Here is an 8,990-nt window from a genome sequence, read left to right as displayed (position 1 = left end):
CTTGCTGTGTGCTCCACAATCTCTGTGTGAGCAAGGGGGAGACCTTTATGGCAGGGTGGGAGGTTGAGGCGAATAGCCTGGCTGCTGATTACGCCCAGTCAGAAAGCCGTGCGATTAGAAGAGCCCAGCGGGACACGCTGTGCATCCGGGAGGCTTTGAAAGCTAGGTTCCTCAGTGAGCAGGGTAACCAGTGACTATTAAGTTTGTTTAAAGAGAAGCTGAACCTGCCCCCATTTCTTTACCCAGTTAATGTTGACTATCCTCTCCAGCTACATACCCCGTTCACCCCTCCCCCCCTTCCAACACACGTTTAAAAATAAAATAAATGGACCCTTGTTAATGAACACCGTTTTCTTTATTACGGATTTTGCGGTAAAGTGTTGAAACTGGGACGCAGACTGTGATGGGGAGCGGGCGTAGTGATGGAAAGAACGCTTCTAAACTCGAGGAATGACAGGCTCCTGCTCCTAGAGCAGTCCGCAGTGGTGGACTGGTTGTTTCAACGGAGCCTGCCACCCCTCCTTTTCAGGATTCTGTGTGTGGGGGCTATGTGACTTTGTGGCGGGGGAGGACGGTTACAGATCCCCTGCTGCGTGGCTCTGTGATCCAGGATAAGGACCACTGCATAAGATCTCTAACCGCTCTCCCCCGCCACAAAGTCACATAGCCACCCCCCCCCCACACACACACACACAGAACATGAAAACCGCTTCCCAGACTGACCAGGGTGCCTAGTGACTGCAATGTGTGTGTGACCTTCTGCTGAACCTGCCCCCGTGTCTGTACCCAATTACCAACCCCCTTCCCCCCCTTCAAACACATTCTCCCCTAAAAGAACATGATGGAAACAGTAATTAACAGAAACGTATCTTTTATTAGCAACTACACAGTTAGGGGATGAAACTGGGACGGGGGCTTGGGTGAGGCGGGAAGGAAAGGACTTATCAAATTTTTGGGAATGAGAGACTTCTGGTACTTGAGCAGTCTGCAGGGGTGGAGTGGCAGTTTTCATGGCCCCTGCCGCCCCTCCTTCTTGGGACTTTGGGTGAGGGGGGTATGGGACTTTGTGGTGCGGGAGGGCGGTTAGAGAGAGACTGCAGCGGGGCTCTGTCCTCCTGCCTCAGGTCCTGCAGAACATCCACAAGGCGCCGGAGCGTGTCTGTTTGCTCCCTCATTAGTCCAAGCAGCGTTTGAGTCGCCTGCTGGTCTTCCTGCCATCACCTCTCCTCCCATTCGCTGTGTGCTCGCTGGTATTGCGACATGTTCTCCCTCCACTGGGTCTGCTGGGCCGCCTCGGCTTGGGAGCAGCCCATAAGTTCTGAGAACATGTCGTCCCGTGTCCTTTTCTTTCTCCGCCTAATCTGCGCCAGCCTCTGGGAGGGGGATGCCAGGGTAGGTCGGGAGACAGTCACAGCTGTGGGATGGGGAAAAAGGGAGTGATTCCTCACAAAGATAATTTTTTGTGAACAATGAACATAGTCTTTCTCTGTGAACAAGACCATGCACAGCACCTATCGCATGCACACTCAGGACAAGGTCGAAATTTCGGCCTTCGCGTTCAGTGCCTGGGGTCTTGCAGTGGAGATCAGACAAGCGGGGCAGGACAGCGGACATGGTAAGCCATAGACTTTTGGCTGCTTAAACCTTAAATTATAGCAGTGCCCTCCTTTCACGTTCAAAGCAATGCTCCTAGTGTTGGCCAATTCCTGCTGCCGGCAATCTGGGAAGCATGAACTCTGCCCCTGTCCCACCCCCTCGCGGCTGTCCCCAGGAAAGATCCCTGTATGCTGCCCCTCTCCCGCCTCCACCGCGTGGCTGTAAACCGCCGGTGACAGTTCTGTAAAGGAACAGGCAAGCAGTCCCAATAGTAACATTCCCCTAATTCTAAGCAGGTCACCATGAGTGACATCACTCTGCTGAGGATTTCTGAGACCGAGAAAGAACGCATGCTGCGTGAAAGCCAGCAAAAAACAGGGCCGTATGCCACCATGCTCTGCAAGGCAATGATCCCAGAGTACTTGATGAAAGCCTGGCGCGGAAAAGTTTCCTACCACGGAGGACACAATAAGGCCGCTCTCCCCAGGAACCTCATGCAAAGGCTTTCCAATTACCTCCAGGAGAGCTTCGTGGAGATGTCCCATGAGGATTTCAGCTCTATCCCCGGACATATAGACCTTCTTTTCCAGTAGCTGCACTAGCAAGGACTAAAAAGTAGAGCGCATAGGGCAAACTAATCATGATAAACCAGACATTGTTAGATTCTTTTGCAGTAGTTGCACTGCCAAGGACTAAAAGGTTAAGCGCCTAGGGCAAACAAATCATGAAAAATCCATTGTTAATATTCCTGTTCTGTTCAAAATAAATGTTTACATGTTTAAAACACTTACCAACTGATCCTTCTACTGATTCAGGGTCCGGGTTAATGACTGTGGACGGTTGGTAGGGGATCTTTGTGAGGGTGATTAAGAGATCCTGGCTGTGGGGGAAATCAGCGTTGTAAGCGCTGTCGACTGCCTCGTCCTCCTCATCACCTTCCTCATCTTCCCTGTCCGCTAACATCTCCGAGGAAGCGGCCCTCGACAATATCCCATCCTCAGAGTCCACGGTCAGTGGTGGGGTAGTGGTGGCGGCCGCACCTAGGATGGAATGCAGTGCCTCGTAGAAATGGCATGTCTGGGGTTGGGATCCAGAGCGTCCGTTTGACTCTTTGGTCTTCTGGTACGCTTGTTTCAGCTCCTTGATTTTCACGCGGCACTGCATTGCATCCCGGCTGTATCCTCTCTCTGTCATGGCTTTTGAGATCTTCTCGTAGATCTTTGCATTCCGTCTTTTCGATCGCAGCTCCAAAAGCACGGACTCATCGCCCCACACAGCGATCAGATCCAAGACTTCCCAATCAGTCCATTCTGGGGCCCTCTTTCTATTCTGAGATTGCATGGTCACCTCTGCTGGAGAACTCTGCATCGTTGCCAGTGCTGCTGAGCTCGCCACGATGTCCAAACAGGAAATGAGATTCAAACTGCCCAGACAGGAAAAGGAATTCAAATTTTCCCGGGGCTTTTCCTGTGTGGCTGGTCAGAGCATCCGAGTTCGGACTGCTGTCCAGAGCGTCAACAGAGTGGTGCACTGTGGGATAGCTCCCGGAGCTATTAGCGTCGATTTCCATCCACACCTACCCTAATTCGACATGGCCATGTCAAATTTAGCGCTACTCCCCTCGTTGGGGAGGAGTACAGAAATCGAATTTAAGAGACCTCTATGTCGAACTAAATAGCTTCGTTGTGTGGACGGGTGCAGGGTTAATTCAATTTAATGCTGCTAAATTCGACATAACCTCCTAGTGTAGACCAGGCCTAAGTTCGAACTGGGGGCTTAGTGTGGACCAACCCTAAGTGATCCAGATCACTGTGAATCAGTTATCTGTCCTCTTGATTATATACCACTCCCCTAATTTTTGTATCATTTGCAAACTCAGTTATGATTTTATGTTTTCTTCCAGGTCATTGATAAAAATGTTAAATAGCATAGGGCCACAAACCAATCCCTGTTAAAAAAACACAATTAATCATGTTTTATACATTTACAAGGTTAAGACTTTGAATTTATGCAGTAGAAAAAGAATCAGTTAAGCACTGATTGAACAGTATGTGAGGGATCTTTGGAAATGGAAGTATCAAGAGTGAAAAATGCATTCCAAAAATAAAATAAATTTAAAAAAATTACCAAAGCACTAAAGGCACATACAAATTAGTTACCAGGAAGAAACAATGTCTTACCTGCATGATCTAATTAGTGTCTGCAGGGTATGGGGAGGTGAACAACAACTTCCTCTTCGGGGTTTTTGTGAGTCTGTGTTGGTTGATTCCACATTGCATCAAAGGAGAAAAAACACCTGTAATGTACAGCCTGAAATTTTGTGTGAGACATCACATTGAGTACAATGCAGCAGGGATATGAGAGGAAACAAGCCTAGACAGGCACTGCTTGCAGATCATGCAATGTCTTAAAATGATGGACTAGGTACAAATTGTACATCACACTAAGTAAAAAGAAGGTTTGAACCTGTAATTCGTGGATACCTTTATCCCTCAGTGATTGGCACATTTACAAATGTGGCCTCAATTATGGATGTCGCACATTCTTGGTCCCCAGTTTTAGGCTTTAGGCATTTAAATTTTGGCAACCAAAAATTTCAGTACCCAAAATTAGAAGCTACTATTAAAAATTTGGCGACTAGGGCCCAGATCCTCAAAGGTTTAAGTACCTAACTCCCTTTGAGGAACTGGCCCTAGGTACCTATAGAACAAAAACAAAAAAAAAAAGTTATTTCCTAAAGCCAGAGATATATCTGAGCAAGCACAAAGATATTTGTTTCAGATTATGAGGGAGAAGCTCCTGAAAACGTACCTGTAACTCCAAACAAGGAGCTTTTGTCTATCTAAGATGAACCTGTGAATGATGGAAGTCTGGCTTTTCATGGTAGCTCCTGTATTCCCACATGGGAGCCACCTTCAAAGATTCCCCTGCTGTCTCTGACACAACCATGGCACACATAAAAATTAAATCAATTGGTGCATGGCTATATTATGTTTTACAATAGAGAAAGAGCAAACCTGGACTTTCAGTCTGGAGGAATTAATTTTAGAGGAGTGTAAACTACAAAGAAAAGAACAAATATAAAGTCTCCGTGAGACAGTACTGTGTGTGTGAGGCTTAATCTGTACCAATAGCCATCTTGAATGTGTTACCCTGCAAACAGCCATTACAAATATATAGATGTCACAGACTGTTTCTGCCAGCAAGAGTAGTTATATGTGTGGTAGGACATGGGGGGAGGGACAGGATATGAAAGGGTAGGAGGAAGCTGAGAAAAAAATAAAATATTAGGTAAGAGAAAAAAAATAGGTACTTTGGAAACAAAATTAAATTAAATTAAAAATGAGAGTGAATAGTTATATGGGAAAAACAGTGAGTGAGGAAAAAGGCATACAATTAAGAAGAAATAGAGAATTCTAGATGAAAACTTTTATAACAGAAAAGGGTCAAAAAGGATGAGGTTAGGCAAAAATAGCAAGCAATTATTAAAAATTCTTCAGAATTTTAGAAAAACACTGGAAAAAAGCAGTTAAGGAAACAAAATGGAAAAAAGAGAGAAAAGAACAAAAGTCAGGAATTATGGTGAGTCCCCTTGTCCCAGCCCAAATTATTTTATTGGCAATAGTGAATCACATAAATATTTCTGTAAAAAGAGGTACCCTCATACCTGACCTGAAAAAGCAGTATCATATTTTGAATGCTTTCCCCACATTTTGTCATTTGCTGCCTGATCAAGATGTTGAGAGGTTGCTTGCTTCCTCAGGAAAGAAAGACACAGATGGGGACTATCTGGAAATAAACTGTTGTATTTGATAAGGAAGATGAACTATAGCACACTTAATACAGAAGGCTAACCTGTTACCATTTTCATATGATAAAAGGAAAGGAGTCATTTTACTTCCTGATTTTGTTCGCATCTGAGCCTAAAAATAGATCCTCTTTCATTTCCGCTTCACTACAGCAATCTGTGACTTCTGCCTTTATAGCAATATAGTTGAGAGCAGCACACAGTTTTGATATTTTTTGAAAAGGAAGGCCAACATGGTACACAATGGGCAAATTCTCCTAGGTGATTAGTCTGAATGTGGACCAGATCAGCAGTGACTGAAAACCATTACAATCTGGCAGCTGTTTGGTGACCTGAGTGCAGAATGAGCAGGTGACTCTGTCTTGTTCTTAAAACGATAGAGGTCTATATTACATCACATCCACTGGGTTTTGGAACACAGAAGTATGACAGTCTTATTAGCCCTCCTGGAACATCTCAAAAAATCTATATAGAGACAATTCTGCATATATATGTTTTCAGAAGATGGAAGGTTTCTTTTCTCATTCTATGGGCCAAATTCGGCAGTCCTTTATTGAGGAAAAATTGCAATTGAAATCAATGGGAGTTTTGCTTGATTGAGTATTGCAGAATTGGAATCCTTAGTATTAGGGGATTTTCATGGAAACAGACACTTCTTCAGAATCTTTCTGACCTTACTTCTTATTCCAATCCTCAAGGGATAATCTTCTGTTCTGTTTATGACATCTTGATTTGCTGTAGTAACAAGTACTCTAGTATGACATCACAACAGGAAGACTGAAGAGCGGGCAGTAGAAGTAGGTGAATTCTACTTCTACAAAGATCTACGTCCTTTATTTTGGAAAATGAGGAAAGGGAAAATATGTAAAATACTGACTGTAATACAGAAGTGGAATATACATTTTCCATGAGGGATCAGCAGCTCTTTATGTATAGCTTCTGAAGATAAAACTGCCCAGTTTCATCAACTTCTTTCTCCCCACCTGCTAATGAAACTGGCCTAAAATAAGACCCGCAATAAATAGTTTCCCCTTGTTTTTGCTTTTTCCCCAGATTCCAATTTAATTTATACATTTTCTTATTGACACTGGTATAGGTGAGAGGAGAATCAGGGATAGCTTGTGTAGTTGTTAGAGCCAAGAACTACCTACCAGGAAGCCTGAGTTCTAGTCCCACTCTGACTCAGTTTCCCTATTTGTAAGACAAAGATGACACTCACACTCCTTATGTATCCCCAAATCCCTGGGAGAAAGGCACCATCATTTTTATAGAATGTCAGGCTGTTGTTGGTTTGCCTCCCAAACATGGGATAACTTCTATATGACTCATCACAGAATAGCTAGAGGTTGGGATTCATTTGCATTGAGAGTTGGATATCTAAATCCCATGAGTAGTTTTGAAAATCTCAACTAGACAGCCCCACAGGGCTTGTCAGAAAATTGTCACTGAAACAACATTTTAACAAAAATTAGGGAGGTAAACCCATGAAAAAAATATACAAAAAATTCCTTTCCATTTTTCATCTCTCTCTTTTAAAGGGTTCCCGCTCCTGCCAATGGTTAGAAGTTTTGCTCTTGGTAACCACACATCATGTTTCATGATCATGACAAGGACTCTCTCTTTCCTAGAGCAGGAAAATTCTCATCTCAGTCATCTCAGCCTATTTAAGGCTACGTCTTCACTAGAGGGGGGGGATCCATTTAAGATACGCAAATTCAGCTACGCGATTCAGGCGGGTAGTGAAGATGTAGCCTAAGCCTCAGACAGCTACCAGCCGCCAGCATAGCTGCCTATGGTTGATCTTCCACAGAGCAGTTGTATCTGAGTGAACAATTTAGAGCTGGAGGTAGGGACAACAAGGCAATAGCTCTCATTCTCTGGGTTATAAGTAAAAACTCCTGTTACAATGCAAGAGGAGTAAACAGAGCAAAATGTGTTCTCTTTATACTAGCAGTCTCATCAGTTTGCTTCTTTTGCAAAAGTATTTCATGGAAGTTCCCACACACAAGGCCCTTTTCTCAGCTCTGGCAGTTGATTTGTTTGTTTTTCTGTTGAGTAGAAACCACGGCCCATACTGGGTTAGTCTGGCACCGTGCAACCTGCACTGAATAGGGGGGAGAGTATAGGTGCACTGCCTCAGGAGCAGAGCAAACACAGAATAGTGACTCAGACACAAACAGTTTAATCCCTGCTTCCCCGTTCCTCTGGAGGAAAGTCAACTGCATCAGTCCCTTTCCTGGCATATGTCCGCTCTACAACAGCTCAGCTGCACTGACTGTATGTGTTGAGAAGAGAAGGGAGACAAAGATGATACACCTCGATCCCTCCTGTTTTCTGCCCATGGCACTTAATGATTTAGGCCCTGTATATCTACACTTCAATTAAGCACCCATGGCTGGCCAGTGTCAGCTGATTTAGGCTTGTGGGGCTTGGGCTGTGAAGTTGTAAGATTGCAGTGTAGATGTTCATCTTGAGCTGGAGTCCAAGCTTTGGGACCCTCCCTCCTTGCGGGTGTTTAATTGCAGTGTGCACATACCCGTACTCTCCTGAGGGCTGTAATATTTTGGTCTAATTCCAGGTGTTCGGCTTTACATAGAGGTGTCTGGATGGTGTTTAGTAACTTGGGAGATATAAGTCAGGGTAGGTGATCTGGAGATCCAATATGGCTTTAAACTCTATAACTCTGTGATAATGCTCTGCCTGCTCCACAACCCTTCCCTCCTGCACGGGTGAGGGGGTAGAGGCTCATTGGTGGATGCTGTTTTCCCTGAATCATGCTCTGTAATGTGGGTAGCACAAGTAGGAGTGCAGGGGAAGTGATTTATACCTCTTTACTCCTCTGTGTGGCAATCCTCACATGACTGAGCCTGTTGTGAGCTATGACAATATATCTTTGCCTTATCTTGATCTCTTCACTCTCCTAGTCGATATCCAGTCACCAACACCTAGACATTCCAGCCATACAGCCCTTGTTTAATTTTTACCTCCTTGGCTCATCTTTTTGGCCCATTTGCAGACATTGTACCTTCTGAAAGCAGCTACTTTTCAGACACTGAGGAACAATGACACCAATATGTGCCAATGTCTCAAAACCAGACTTGAAAGTGGCACTCTGTTGTATCCAGTATCACGGGGAAAACACAAAACCATACTGGTCTCTACAGCTGGCAACATCCTTCATGTTGCCCTCCCAAGTGTTTCAGTTCGAGTTAGAATTTTCTGTTCTTTTTCAGGTTTCATAATTAACTATAGATAAATTGGATGGTGGGTATTTTTCACACTAGTATTTTTTAAGTAATTACAATTACAATATGGTTTCCAAATGGTTTCTTAATGTCTTACATTCTTGGGTTTATTTTTTCCCTGTTCAATTCACCCAATCACTCTAACACCTGTAGCCTGAATGCTTTCTAGTATGATCCTATCCAAACTTGCAAACCACGTCTGGCTGGGCTTAGTCAGTATTTGAATATAAAACACTCAATGAATACCTAAGCCTGAGGTTCTCATATTGCCTTTAGGTTTCTGATTATACAGTTCAATTTGATTCTAATCAGTTCAAGATGTAACTTCTTAGCTATTATGA

The 8,990-nt window shown here is 44.1% G+C and overlaps 1 long non-coding RNA gene across 1 annotated transcript; it reads right to left on the bottom strand.

Annotated features, from left to right (window-relative positions):
• Positions 1–866: 866 nt before the first annotated feature.
• LOC128842343 (uncharacterized) lies at positions 867–3,940 on the bottom strand. Its single transcript, XR_008445968.1, has 3 exons — positions 3,777–3,940; positions 2,388–2,476; positions 867–1,414 (listed from the first exon to the last, which is right to left on the bottom strand). It is a non-coding gene; the product is annotated as an uncharacterized LOC128842343 (long non-coding RNA).
• Positions 3,941–8,990: the final 5,050 nt, after the last annotated feature.

Source organism: Malaclemys terrapin, chromosome 8, assembly GCF_027887155.1.
Source record: "Malaclemys terrapin pileata isolate rMalTer1 chromosome 8, rMalTer1.hap1, whole genome shotgun sequence".
In the NCBI taxonomy this organism is placed as follows: Eukaryota; Metazoa; Chordata; order Testudines; family Emydidae; genus Malaclemys; species Malaclemys terrapin.
The sequence above is the reverse complement of the archived record's forward strand: the minus strand, read 5'-3'. Positions and strand labels throughout refer to the sequence as shown.